The sequence below is a fragment of the Danio rerio genome, chromosome 7 (assembly GCF_049306965.1).
Source record: "Danio rerio strain Tuebingen ecotype United States chromosome 7, GRCz12tu, whole genome shotgun sequence".
In the NCBI taxonomy this organism is placed as follows: Eukaryota; Metazoa; Chordata; class Actinopteri; order Cypriniformes; family Danionidae; genus Danio; species Danio rerio.
The window spans coordinates 59,285,875-59,300,710 of NC_133182.1; positions in this window are offsets into that span (position 1 = coordinate 59,285,875).

Genomic DNA, 14,836 nt, shown 5'->3' on the forward strand with positions numbered 1-14,836 from the left:
GTGCTGATATTACTTACTATCAGCCAATCAGATTCAAGAATATATATACAGCGGCGTAGCGCAAAATGCGGAGGCCCCCCTGCAGGGATCGCTGACGGGGCCCCCTGATGAGGGTGGGGGGGGGGGGGGGGGGATACGTCATACGGCCATTTGCATATCACTGACGTCATCACGTTCTACCGTTTCTGTTTAACAGCCTATGGTTAATAAAGGGGTATTTATAATTGCACTACACTTTATATAAGCATGTTTATTTAACTAAATTTATTGCTGTTTGAATACAGTATATCATTACAGATGTGTAACGTTAGTGTATGTGCAGTAATCTCTCATATGAAATAAACTCAGACAAGTTCAGAAACTGTCACTAAAATATCTGTGATTGTGAACAAGAAAAGAATAAACGGTCCAATTAAATTGTTAAAATAAAGTAGAAGTAGATCGGTTTGACTGTACAAGGGAAATACCTTCACACTGCCTGTGCTAAATCATTTGTCGTCGGTACGCAGAGGGGTGATCTGCTCTCGGGCTGCAGGTGGGAGAGGCTGCTGTAGAGGACTGACTGGGCCGCCTGTCAGTGCTGTGAGGCGGGGGAGGGGCCGGCGGCATCACACGCAGCGCGTTGAGAAGAGTAGGGACGCTACAGTATGGAAAAATGACAGTCTAAAAAAATCTCCAATAACACACAAAAAAGTCGCTAGGGGGGTCTGAAAAGTCGCTAAATCTAGTGACAAAGTCGCTAAGTTGGCAACATTGGCGGCAAGCAATCAGAATGAAGTAGTCCACCGCTTGAGAGGTGTTCAGAGAACACAGACGTGTGAACTTTGGTTGCGACCACAGTTGTTCCCAACAGTTTATTGAAAATCGCGACGACGCGGGGCCCCCTAATCACGTGGGCACCCCCCCGCGGTGCGTGCCCTGCGGGCCCGTCCGCTACGCCACTGTATATATATATATATATATATATATATATATATATATATATATATATATATATATATATATATATATATATATATATACACACACAGTATTTCATGATTTTTCCTTTTTATTAAAAAAAGTCTAATTTTTAATATTTCCTTGAATATAATATTTTGTGTAGTATTTTTGGGCTGTTATCATAAGTTATTTTGTTAGATTTGCTCCAGATTTGGCTCCAGTACTGCCTAAACTAATGTATATACACAAATATAATATTGTTTAGTGTCTTATAGAAAATATTAATTTATAAGATACATTTTTGAAGGGTGTACTTAAATATGCTGAGCACTGTTTATATTTGTTCTTTTATTTTTATTGTTCTTTTTATTTATTGTTCTGTAATTTTTTTCATTACAGGGAGACATCTAATATAAAGGAAATATAGAAGATCGTAACTCCAGAGTACACTGTTATATTGACAACATGACTAAGTAATTTGACTGACTTATATGACACAATGAATCAAGGACAAATCATTCTGATGGCACTGTTCATTGACACAGATATTTATTTTTGAGAGATAAACTAAGGATTTTAAGCAAGAGACTGTCTTTTTTAGGTAATCCATGATGTTTGGCTAGTTGTATGTGTCTGAGTGCAGACCTCAGTTTATCAACATTGTGCTGTAGCAATATCTTTTGAGTAAGAGGCAGTTAGTGGTCAGGTTTTAGACATTTCCTGAGAAGTATTAAGAAAAAACTGTTTAAATCAGTAATTTTGTAACACATCATGCATCAAAGTAAGCTACTGTATTTTAATAGTTTTCTAAAATTTACGATACTAAAATATTTCAATAAATGAGTATGGCATTTCTTTGGAGACATTTTATTATTTGGTTAATTTGATCTATCTCTTGACTCAGTTGAATAAGTAAATATTGTTTGATAGCTGCAGCATTTCTGTGCTCACATCATGCAATAAATCTGACATATGCAACATGCAACCAGTTTTCATATCAATGGAATGCTAAATTATGATCTTAGATATCCATACCTGCCTCATCTTGTCTCAATGTCATTTTGGCCCAATGTTCTGACTCCTCATTCTGCTCTGGCTCTGCTCCAACATAAATAGGATGGATCCATATAAAAGATGCAGCTTGTGTTCTTTATTGCGTATATATTTTCCATACAGAATATACTTTCTTCGAGGTCAAGAGAAACTCACATAAAAATCAGATTTATTGCAATATATAAAAATTACATGAAATGCAAGTTCATATTATATACAATTGAAGTCAGAGTTATTAGCCCCCCTGTTTATTTTTGCCCCAATTTCTGTTTAACGGAGAAAAGATTTTTCAACACATTTCTAAACATAATAGTTTTAATAACTCATTTCTGATTTATTTGATCTTTGCCGTGATGAAAGTAAATAATATTTGACTAGATATTTTTCAAGACACTTCTATACAGCTTAAAGTGACATTTAAAGGCTTAACTGGGTTAATTAGGTTAACTAGGCAAGCTTTAACGATGGTTTGTTCTGAAGACTATCAAAAAAATATAGCTTAAAGGGGCTAATAATTTTGTCCCTAAAATGTTTTTTTTTTTAATTAAAAACTGCTCCTGTTCTAGCCGAAATAACACAAATAATAAAAATATGATCAGAAATACTGTGAAAATTTCCTTGCCCTGTTAAACATCATTTGGGAAATATTTTAAAAAGAAAAAAAAAATTAAAGGGGGGCTAATAATTAAAAATTTGTACATATATGTGCAAATACAGCAGTTTAGGGCTAGTAATCAGGTAAACTGGTTAAATAATGATGGGATGGAAAACAGGTGATATCAGCAGGTGATTGTAATTATGATTTGGTACTAAAGCAGCTGTAAGAGTTGAAATATTACAAATATTTTGATATCTTTGACAATTTAAAACATGAGCTGAAAACAGAGACTGGTGACTTCACAACCCAGCAGGTGGGAATGCGGGAAAAAACAGTTCCTGCTGCATGCATCTGAGTCTGCTGAAGCTCGGCTTCATCCACCCCATCTCACATATATGGTCATTTCAATGTTTGAATGTTCTAGATTAACCAAACTGACTTTAACTATCATGTTTGATATCATTTGAAATGTCTCAGTGCGATTGGTACAATGGTCTCACTCTCTCAGAAATAGACATAATCAAAACAATAAATATATAACTTCAGGCATCTTTTGAACCACTGTGAAGGGTGTGACTTTTCCACTAAGTGTGAATGCCTTTTGTTATACACACACCCCCTTCCTTGAGGGAATTCTTGGATTATTTAAGGTAAGGTTTGAGAAAGGCTCAGGGCGATTCTGCCTAACCAGATCAGCCCATAACATGGCTTGCTCCATGTTGTGTATATTTTTGAAGTCAGGAATGCATCTTTTTCATCTTGGATTTGTCTTTGATAATTTGATGTTTTGTATTGATCATTTATGAATTGACTGATTGAATTGGCATAATACATTTACCTGACTAATAAATTATGTTTTGAATTATTCAAACCTCGTGTTATTATCACTGATAAATGTTGTTGTCCATAGCACTACAAGCCACTGTACAGGTTAGTAACGGACTAAAACATGTTAGACAGAGCAGTGTGGCACGCTATACAATGTTGTTTGAGATCCGACTAACAAATTGGCATTATTTCAAGTATACTTAGACTGCAAAAGGCCAACTATGGGTTTTCTATTTAGAGCAACAAAATATTGTTGAAACTAATTTAAGTGTGGATATTTTGGCCTTCATCTACAAACTTATAATCCTGTGCGATTATTATTAAAATACTTTGTCTTGATTAAGTAGATAACAGATCTATGGGGACCACATAAAAATCTCCTAAATTGAGTAATGTAGAGTTCTGCCTTTTTAGGAGAGTGGTTAATCGCCTCTGTTTAATGACCAAGACTGACAAGCTTGTATTAAGAGATTGTATACCCGGCCGGTGCAAGACTCGGGATGCTATAGGAATCTGAGTAAATGAGAATAAGGTATAATAACAAATCGAGAGAATATTCAATCATAATCTAAATTAATGTGAACGGAAACAAAATAACCTTCTCAATGTTTTATAACTGGAGTCAGATAAAACGAGGATAAATATATTAATATTCTAAACCACCTCATACTAAAATTGGAGTCAGATATGAGCTAAGTTTAATATAAATCAACATTGTGCACTGGAAAGACCGAACATGCAGTGAACCTTCATCCACCAGTGGATACCGTCATTGGACCAACTGGCTGGACCCTACACAGCATACAATAAAGGTCTAGTACTTTAGAATGCATGTGTAATTTATTAAATAATACAAATAATTGTCATTACTTTTCAGCCAGAACCAGGTGGACAATCCACTAATGTCACATGAAAGCTATCAATAGTGCTCATCTCACACTTAAAGACCTGGTAGGCTGGGTTGAGCTTCCCCAATGCTTTCACCAGACTGCTTGACAAATTAGTTTTTGGATTTAATTTTTTTGGTCGGCACGCAATAGAATTGTATTTTCATCCTTATTAATCCTTATTTTTGCTATCAATACAAACATCCAATTCAAACAATTTCTGATATTTGGGTGATGCATTTTGTCTGATTTTGTCCGATGATTGATTGTATAGTTGGAAGATGTTGGAAGTGTGTTGCTAACAAAACAAAGGAAGATTGGTGAATGGATGAAAGCAGAGCAGAAATGAGGCACATCCTGATAGACCCGCCCTAAAGGCCTTCTGTGATCAGAAGTGAAGAATAGTCATTTTGGGTGTAACCCTGGTTTCATGGCCAAATGCCCTTACATGGCCTCCCAATCATTCTCATCTACTGAACTGGCTTTATCACCGTCTCTCCCCTCCACCTGTAGCTGGTGTATGGTGAGTGCACTGGCGCCATTGTACTGTGGCTGCCATCACATCATTCAAGTGGATGCTGCACACTGGTGGGAGTGTGGAGAAACCCCCTCATGATTGTGAAGCGCTTTGCGTGTATGGCCATACACGATAAATGCACTATATAAATACACATTACATTGCATTACATTACATTACATTACATTACATTTTAAAATAATGAAGTGCATCGTTTGTAACAAGCGGAACTATATTCATAAAAAAACAAGAAGAGTAATTTAGATTCAATGTCAACTGTAAGAGAAGCTCCTGAAGCATGACAATGACACAAAATGACATCACATTTTCTTTGAAGGTCCTACCCAACAAACACACAACATTGCCTCAATGTAGCAACCTTCCTACAACGTTGTACTAACCTAGCAAAAATGTTGAGTATTCTACGTTGTTGCTAAAGGTTGTCACAACGATGTCATAATGTTGCCATTTACACATCATGAGGGCCGCATGCTTTAGGTTGTGCTTAGGTGGCGTGGACAACCACTATACAACATTTACTGGTGACAGTAAATCAGTTTAAATTAAATCAGTTTAAATTTCAAAAAGTTGTCGTCTCATTCATCAACCACCGAGGAGACGTAAGTATTGCTTTATTTCATCTTAAGATAGGTAAATTGTGAATATTCAAACAAACTCACTATTTCGACAACAATCTGTTCCAACATTACACTCACAAAAAAGCCGTAATGAAGTTATCACAAGCAAGTAATATTTCAGCACTCCGTTCACGGACGGCGACAACATTAAAGACATAGTTAAAACTCTCGATAAAAAATTTCCTGATAATTTTCCTGCCCCTTGTCTTCACTCAAATGGACAATAATGTTTTTGAAGTTCAGCTTTTTTTCATATTGCACTCACCATACGATCGTGATCAGTCAGTTATGGATACTTCACACAATCCCAGCCGACCCACTTTTTACAAAACACACAAATTTATTTTAATACAAAAACCCTCTGTGCATATTGCGTCCCCTTAAAGGAACAGTTCATTCAAAAATGAAAATGTACTCACAAATTAATTACCCGTTAAATAATAAGTGATTACAAACCTTTAAGTTTCTTTATTCTGTTGAACACTAAAGACAGTCATTCATTCATTAATTTTCTTGTCGGATTAGTCCCTTTATTAATCCAGGGTCGCCACAGTGGAATGAACCACCAACTTATCCAGCAAGTTTTTACGCAGCGGATGCCCTTCCAGCCGCAACTCCCATCTCTGGGAAACATCCACACACACATTCACACACACACTCATACACTACGGACAATTTAGCCTACCCAATTCACCTGTACCGCATGTCTTTGGACTGTGTGGGAAACCGGAGCACCCGGGGGAAACCCACACGAAGGCAGGGAGAACATACAAACTCCACACAGAAACGCCAACTGAGCCGAGGTTTGAACCAGCGACCTTCTTGCTGTGAGGCGACAGCACTACCTTCTGCGCCACTGCCTCGCCCCACTAAAGACAGTCTTTTAAATAAATAATCTGAAGTCTGTTAGCATCTGCTTTCATAGTAGGAAAAACACAACGGAAGTCAATAGTTACATTTTCTAGCTTATTTAATATATCATTTTTATTGTTCAGCAGAAAAAAGCTAAATATGTTTGGAACAAGTAAAGGATGAGGGTAACTGACAGAGTTGTCAGTTTTGGGTGATCCCCATAAGTTAAAGTATATAAATCGATGTTAAATTGCCTAGTTAATATTGATATCAATAAAAAGATCTGCTAGTCTAAATTGCTACTTTGATTGGTCTTTTGATGTTTGAATTTAATATCCACTTTTTTTTTCTTTGCTCAACAGGCTATTTTCACATGGAGGTAATCTTCTATTGATAATTTCTGGATTTTAATTATGCGTAAGTTGCATAAAACTCTATTGTTTAACAACTCACTGTTGTTTTCCAATTATTTATGTAACATGTCTTTCAGAATGTTTACAGTTGTTGAATTCACCTCAGATAAGTGTTGCTGTAATTCCTGATCTATGGAAAGAAGAATTTAATGAGGTAAAGAGTATACCACTCTACTATATTTACTATCATATTAAATGCAGTTATGTTACCTAAAACACAGTATGTCTATGATGTGCAAAATAGATCATGCTGATAATGAAAAAAAAAAAAAACTTTCTTATTTTGTACAGCTGTTATTGAAATGACACTAAGTTTAACATTCCATTTTATAGCGAGCAACGCCACAACTACAGGAGACTAACTCTTACTTCTGTTAACTCACACCTGCTTTCCCTGTATCTCTAAATTTATTTAATTGTATGTAATTTTAGTATATGATATATTATTTTAAAAATTAAAATAAAGTAGGCTACATAATTACTGGAGATTTTATATGTAATGAAATTACAATAAATGTCTGAAGCTTCAATATAAACTTGCTAGTCAGTAGTCACTTCCTGTGTAGTCCTGTTGTGTGAAGCTCTTATCTGTCCTCTCTTGTTTACTGCCTATTTTGACTTGTGTCTGCTGTGGATCCATCTCTGAAGCTAGATTCTCAGTTGGATTCGTTTCTTCCTCTGACTGCTTTCTCTATACCAACAATTACGCCTGGTCTTCAGCTGCGCTCCCCGGTCAGCTGTATTCTCCATCCAGAGTTTCACTGCCCAGTGTCAGCATTATAATTTATATATTTATTTATTTACATTTTAATGATTTCTTGTTTATTTTTATTGTTTGTTTACCCTTTAGTTATTTATATATATATATATATATATATATATATATATATATATATATATATATATATATATATATATATATATATATATATATATAAAAATAAATATATAGACTGAGACTGAGATAGAGAGAGAGAGAGAGAGAGAGAGAGAGAGAGAGAGAATAAAACTTTTATTTTTTATTACTTTTTACTAAACTTTATTTTATACTGTTTGCTTGGATTAGATGTGAACTGAATGTATTAAATGTTGTGAAATATATAATAAAAAGTTTGATTATATTCAATTGTGTGGCATTTTTATACTACAAAGTTTACACATGCAGTTGTTAAATTAAAAAGGAAAAAAGAAATGAACAATATTTAATATTAAGCAATACTGTAAAATAATTACTGCTTATCCTGTATTATAGCCAGTACTGATAAACTGCCACAAAAAATATTAATACAAGTAGTAAGAACGCCGTCTCGCGGTTGCTGAACGTTGCTACAGCCTTCTCATGTCTTACATTTCTCCGTTGTGACAATGTAGCAAGCACATAAGCGGCAACGTTGCCTTTGAAAAAATACAACGTTGTGCAGACATCGCTACAACGTAAATGTGTTTGTTGGGTTTTCCTCCAAGGTCATAGCTCCTATAATTAGCAAAGAATATATTTTTCTGAACATAATGCTCCCATGCTTTCGGTTTTAATTTTTGGTTAGAAGTGTCTTTTGAACCATTCCCTTATTTTCAGCAGAAAACTGACCCACTTCAGTACATTTTCTTGACCTCTTCTAACTTTATTGAAATGCTTATAGTTTGCTTATTGTTTTTGCAAGCATATTAGTATCTGAATATCTAAGTGAACTTTTGTTTTATACAATTAATGTCATTAATCCATACAGACACTATAACATAAGTTCTAAAATTTATGTGTGTGATCTTTTTTTAACTAAATTTGATCACAGACAAGATTCATCAGACCAGAAGTCCTTTTTTCGTATGTGGATTGCTCAGCTGGATTTGGTTATTGACAATTTGACATGATCCAGGATCATTTCGTTCTTCAAAACTCATCTGAGGCTTGTTGTTATATTAACAGTTCTGGTAGCTCAAGCCTCCGTAGGAGCAGGTTCATTTCATATAAGCAGATTAGATCGGGTCAGTTCAAGCAAAGATAATACTGAAAGTAAGTACAGGATGCTGATTTTTTTTACAGTAGTTATGCATACTTGGGAAAGTAGTATATATATATATATATATATATATATATATATATATATATATATATATATATATATATATATATATATATATATATATATACATATATTAAGGGTGGAGCCGAACCTGAATACGGTATTCGGAAAGGCACAAATAGCGTGTTTTTACGAATACTTATTTCGAACAAATACTTGAAAAATTATTTGTATTCGGGAGCAAGAAAAACATTGTATCAAAAAGCAGCATTTCCTCATGAGACCACAGTGCATGCCCGCGTGAGTGAGTGAGTGAGTGAGTGAGTGAGTGAGAGTGAGTGAGAGTGAGTGAGTGAGAGAGTGAGAGAGAGAGAGAGAGAGAGAGAAAGAGACTCGCTCAGTCAGAAGTCGGAGGGCGCTTCTCCACAGCAACAGACAGAAGGCTCGGCTGAGCTAAAAAAATACTTCACTGCATCACTATTTTTGTTAAATTAATTTTTGTAGCTTAATTGGGTTCCAGATGCAGTTTATAAACTTGAAGCGTAGTTTGATCGGGATATTCCATTACGCTGCATTTTTGACATTTGCAATCGGGTGCTCTCTGTTTACGCAACGTTAGCTCTGTTAGCGCAGTAATTTAGACAATAGACTGTTGACAGAGTAACGTTAACGTTCGTTTATAAAGGTTAAAACGATGCTTGTGCAGTTGTGTCGAATAGTATGCACTTATGGGAGTTATATGGTACGTCTTTTGCAGACAGCAAGATATATGCTATAGGCTAACGTTAGTTAACCTTAGCATAGCTTCCCGTCACTTTTTATTAACTTGAAACTCCTCAAACACATTTGGGCACCCAGAAAAAGAGTGAGACTGCAGCTGAGCCATTTCTTGGTCCTCCACCAGTCAAAAAAAAAAAAAAAAAACTTCATGTTTTCTGTGGAAGAATTTTACAGTCAGTGATGCTGCAGATAAAACAAAGTGATACTGTATAATGTGTGCAAAAGTGAAATCCGCAGAGGCAGAGATATTAAACATCTGTCAACATCTTCTATGCATATTCATTCATTTCTTTTCGGCTAAGTCCCTTTATCAATCTGGGGTTGCCACAGTGGAATGAACCACCAATTTATCCAGCATATGTTTTACACAGTGGCTGCCCTTCCAGCTGCTACCCAGCACTGGGAAACATCCATACACTCTCTTTCACACACATACAATAGGGACAATTTAGCTTACCCAATTCACCTGTATTGCATGTGTTTGGACTGTGGGGGAAATCCCCTCATCAGCACAGCTATGTTCTGCTAAATCCTCCACAAGCACCAAACCATCAACACAGCCACATTCTGCCCCACCAAGTCAGTTTCAAACATAAAAAAAAAAAAAAATGTGTCTGTTTTGTGGCAGGCAGATGACAATATCAGGGCTGTATCTTTTAGTATTATATAGAATACTTTTGCTCTGCCAGATCTCCCAGGCAGGGTTTTATTTAGATTTATTTAGCTAATTTTAGTTTTTGGAATTCTTTGCATTGGAAAGAAGTTCTTTTAGAAGAAGTACAGTTTTTTAAAGTATTATTTGTTTTTATTCTGTCTATTCAGTTTCCTTCAACAAGAACGGTGGTGGTGGGGTTCATAATATTCACAATGGTATTTTATTAGTTGTTGGTTTAACCATGGATGAGATAATGGCTTCTATGTTATTTTCTTTTCAATGACATTTCTTGTCACATGTTCAAAAACAACAACCAATATTGTATATCTTTAATTTATATAATGGGTATAATTAAACAATACTTTCACTATAACGTAAATTAGAAGTGTAATAAAAAAAAAAAAAAAATATATATATATATATATATATATATATATATATATATATATATATATATATATATATATTTGCGCCATTTTGAATATTACTCGAATACAAATACAAATATTTTTCCCCCCTCAACAAATACAAATACAAATACCGGCTGCTCCGCACATGCCATATATATATATATATATTTATATATATATATATATATTTATATATATATATATATATATATATATATATATATATATATATATATATATATATATATATATATATATATATATATATATATATATATATATATACTATTTTCCCAAGTGTACTTAACTTTTCTTTTCATAGGACAACACTGCAGAAATGACTCTTTGACTCAATGAAAAGTAGTCAGTGTAAATTTATTATAGCAGTGTATTTTGTATAGCAGTGTAAATTTATTGTCTCAAAATAACTACAAATACAGCCAATAATAGTTGAACTCCTGACAACAAAAGTGAGTACACCCCTAAGTGAAAATGTAAAATGTCAATATTTTGTGTGTCCACCATTATTTTCCAGCATGGTTTTAATTCTCTTGGGCATGGAGTTGACCAGAGCTTAAAAGGTTGCCACTGAAATTCTCTTCCACTCCTCCATCCCAACATCATGGAGGTGGTGGACATTTGACACCTTGTCCTCCTCCACCTTTCTTTTCAGGATGCCCCAGAGTTGTTCTATGGGTTTTATGGCTGGAGACATGCTTGGCCAGTCCATCACCTTTACCCTCACCCTCTTTAGCAAGCCAGTGGTCATCCTGGAGGTGTGTTTGGGATTATTATGATGCTGGAACACTGCTCTGCAGTCCAGTTTCCTGAGAGAACTGCTTCAGTATGTCACAGTACATGTTAAAATTCGTGTTACCCTCAATGAAATGTAGCTCCTCAATGCCAGCAGCACTCACGCAGCCCCAGAACATGACACTCCCACCACCATGTTTAATGGTAGGCAAGACACAAGTGTACCTTTGACCTGTTGCTGCCAAACACACTTGACATCATCTGAACCAAATGGGTTTACTTTGGTGTTAGACCATAGGACATGGTTCCAGTAATCCTGGTCCTTAGTTTGCATGTCTGCAGAAAGAAGACAATCTTTGGATGTGATTATGAGAACGTGCACTCAGCTTCTTTGGCCGACCATGGCGAGGCCTGTTCTGAGTAGAACCTGTCCTCTTAAAGCGCTGGATGGTCATGGCCACTGTGCTGCAGCACAGTTTCAGAGTGTTGGCTATCTTCTCATAGCTTAGGCCATCTTTATGTAAGGCAACAATTCGTTTTTCAGGTCTTCTGAGAGTTGTTTGCCATGAGGTGCAATGTTGAATTTTCAGGGGCCTGCTTGAGAAAGTAGAATAGATTTTATACCAAATTTAACTCACCAGCTATCTGTGGATACCCGAGACAGTGTAACACTTATGAGTTACATGACACAGGGAAAGAAAAATGACTAATTTTGCTCAATTTTGAACTTTTCACTTAGGGGTGTACTCACTTTTGTTGCCAGGGGTACAGCTATTATTGGCTGTATTTGTAGTTATTTGAGAGGACAATAAGTTTACACTGCTATTGACTACTGACTATATATATATATATATATATATGTATGAAGTTAAAAAATATATAATAAAACATACAATCTGCACTCCAAAATAAAAGTAAAAGTCTGGCGGTTCAAAGAGAACATTTATTGATATGATCTTTTTAGAAGCAAACGCGTACATGCACAATATTCGACTTTGAAAAAAGAGGATAATAATTTAGACAATCAAGCACGTGTTTTGATCACTAATACTGTGATTGACACCTTTACTGATATCAAAATGCTTTTTTGATACAAAATCAATTTGTACAGTTATTCCTTACGCCGATAAAAAAAACCACTTAAGTAGGCCTAGGTTACTATAATAAAATAAATCTTCTTTAAATGTAGAACTAAATACATTGATATGCATTGAAATACATAATGAATACTCTTGACACATGGAAGTGTAAAGCCTGCAGCTCACAACAAACGTGGGAAGTTGTGTGTCATATTTAACAAACCATTTACTGCTACTTTGATGTAATTTTGCTCACATGGATAATTTAATATTTATCAGATAATGTCATTACGCTGCTGTGCCGTTAGCCAATCCTTACATTGCTGATCGTGATTTTGAGGATCGATAGATCTGTCCATCACAACACATTCAGCGATCTCAGATCAGTTTATCCAGACATTTTAATTTGATTCGCGAACTTGTTTGAAGAACCAAATTAGCCAGGGATCAGTTATATATATGAACAGATCCAGGATCTGCAAAATCATTTAAGCGAGTTATGAAGAACGGTCCCCAGAGGTCTGTTCTCTGTACTTGGATTACTCAATTAGCTTGATTTTGTTATTGACGATTCGACATGATCCAGGATCATTTCGTTCTTCAAAACTGATCTGAGAGTTGTTGTCATAGCAACAGTTCTGGTAGCTCAAACCTGCTAGGGAGCAGGTTCATTTCATATAAGATTAAATCAGGTCAGTTCAAGCAAAGGAGATACAAAAAGTAAGTACCGAATTATTACATTTTCTTACAGTAGTAGTTATATATACTTGGGAAAATAGTAAAATAAATTAGGTAAATAAATTGCTAAATACTCTTGACACATAAAACTGTAAAGCATGCAGCCCACAGCAAAGGTGAAAAGTTATTGCGTATCATATTTAACAAAACATTTAATACAAATTTTATGTAATTTTGCACATTTTTTAAAACTTTAAAACATGGATAATTGAATATTAATCAGATATGCCGTCAGTCAATTGTTGCATTGCTGATCATGATTTGAGGATCGATAAATCTGTCCCTCACAACACATGCAGTGCTCTTAGATCAGTTCATCCAGACATTTTAAACTCATTCGTGAACTTGTTTAAAGAACCAAATTAGCCAGGGATTAGTTATCAAAATTGAAAGATCCAGGATCTCTTAAATCATCTTAGATCATTTAAGCAAGGTATGAAGAACAGACCCCAGGAAACAAATTCCTCCATAACAGGACTGTGACCAGATTCATTGTCATGTACTGTAGCAAAGTCACAATAACGGTGTTGACAGAATGTTTTCTTTGACACCGATTATATACAAAATGTAAAGAGGGGATGAGAGAACAATCATGTTGTTTATGAAAGATTATGGTGTCTTGGTAATGTCAAGTTGTCATGCCAAAGACGAAGACAGCTTGTAATGTATTAAGTCAAGATATCATAACAAAAACATCTCTGACTCAGTCACCTTCTCATTTAAATCGACAGCTGAGCTAATGACATTTATTCACATTTGTCATAAGCATGCAGAAAATATCTTTCATTTATGAGAGTCTTATGAACACCTTCAAATATAGTGTTGCAGAAAGCCCTTTTCATTTTCATTCATTTTTCTTCGGCACAGTCCCTTTATTCATCAGGGGTTGCCACAACAGAATGAACTGCCAACTTATCCATTATATGTTTTATGCAGCCCTCCCAGCTGCAACCCAGTACTGGGAAACACCCATACATACACACTCATTCACACAGAATTTTAAGGCATATGATTGGTTGCTGATGTCACATCATTATGTGCACACCACAATTGAACTCAGTATCAGCGTTAATAGAGAAAGTTGACAATCAGCATCACCAACAAAACCCAATAAAGTCTGGCTGCAGATTTGCATTTGCACCTTGAAGCTTGCACGCTCAGGCAACCGCGACAGGCGCAGCAGTTGCAATAGTTATGTAAACAGTTCGTAACAAACCACAAATACTTGCCTTAAAACAGTTCTGCAGTAATGGTGCACATCATCTGTGCCGATTTCTTTCCGTTAAGCAAGTCGAGACGTTTCTTTATCGAGTCAATCTCAACATCATGTTTGGAGGACCTATTAAACTGGGTTGAGATCATGTAGAGACTTTTGAAGCTGCACTGAAACTGCGATTTCATATGGATGCACTACTGCGCAGACGTGCTAAATTATCAACACGTGCGTATTAGTTTATTTATTCAATTGTTTTATTCAATTATTTATTTACAGTCATGTGAGTCTTTTAATTAAAACATTTTTTGGGGGTGAGAATGCTTGCATTTTGAGTGTCATTTGTTCAAGTGAGCTGATTAGGTCCCTTAAATGTTTTTAGAGGAAATGGTTACTAAGGACTAAGGGAAAATATTTAATAGCAGCCTTAAATTCCTTAAGTCAATATTTTTTCTTTAT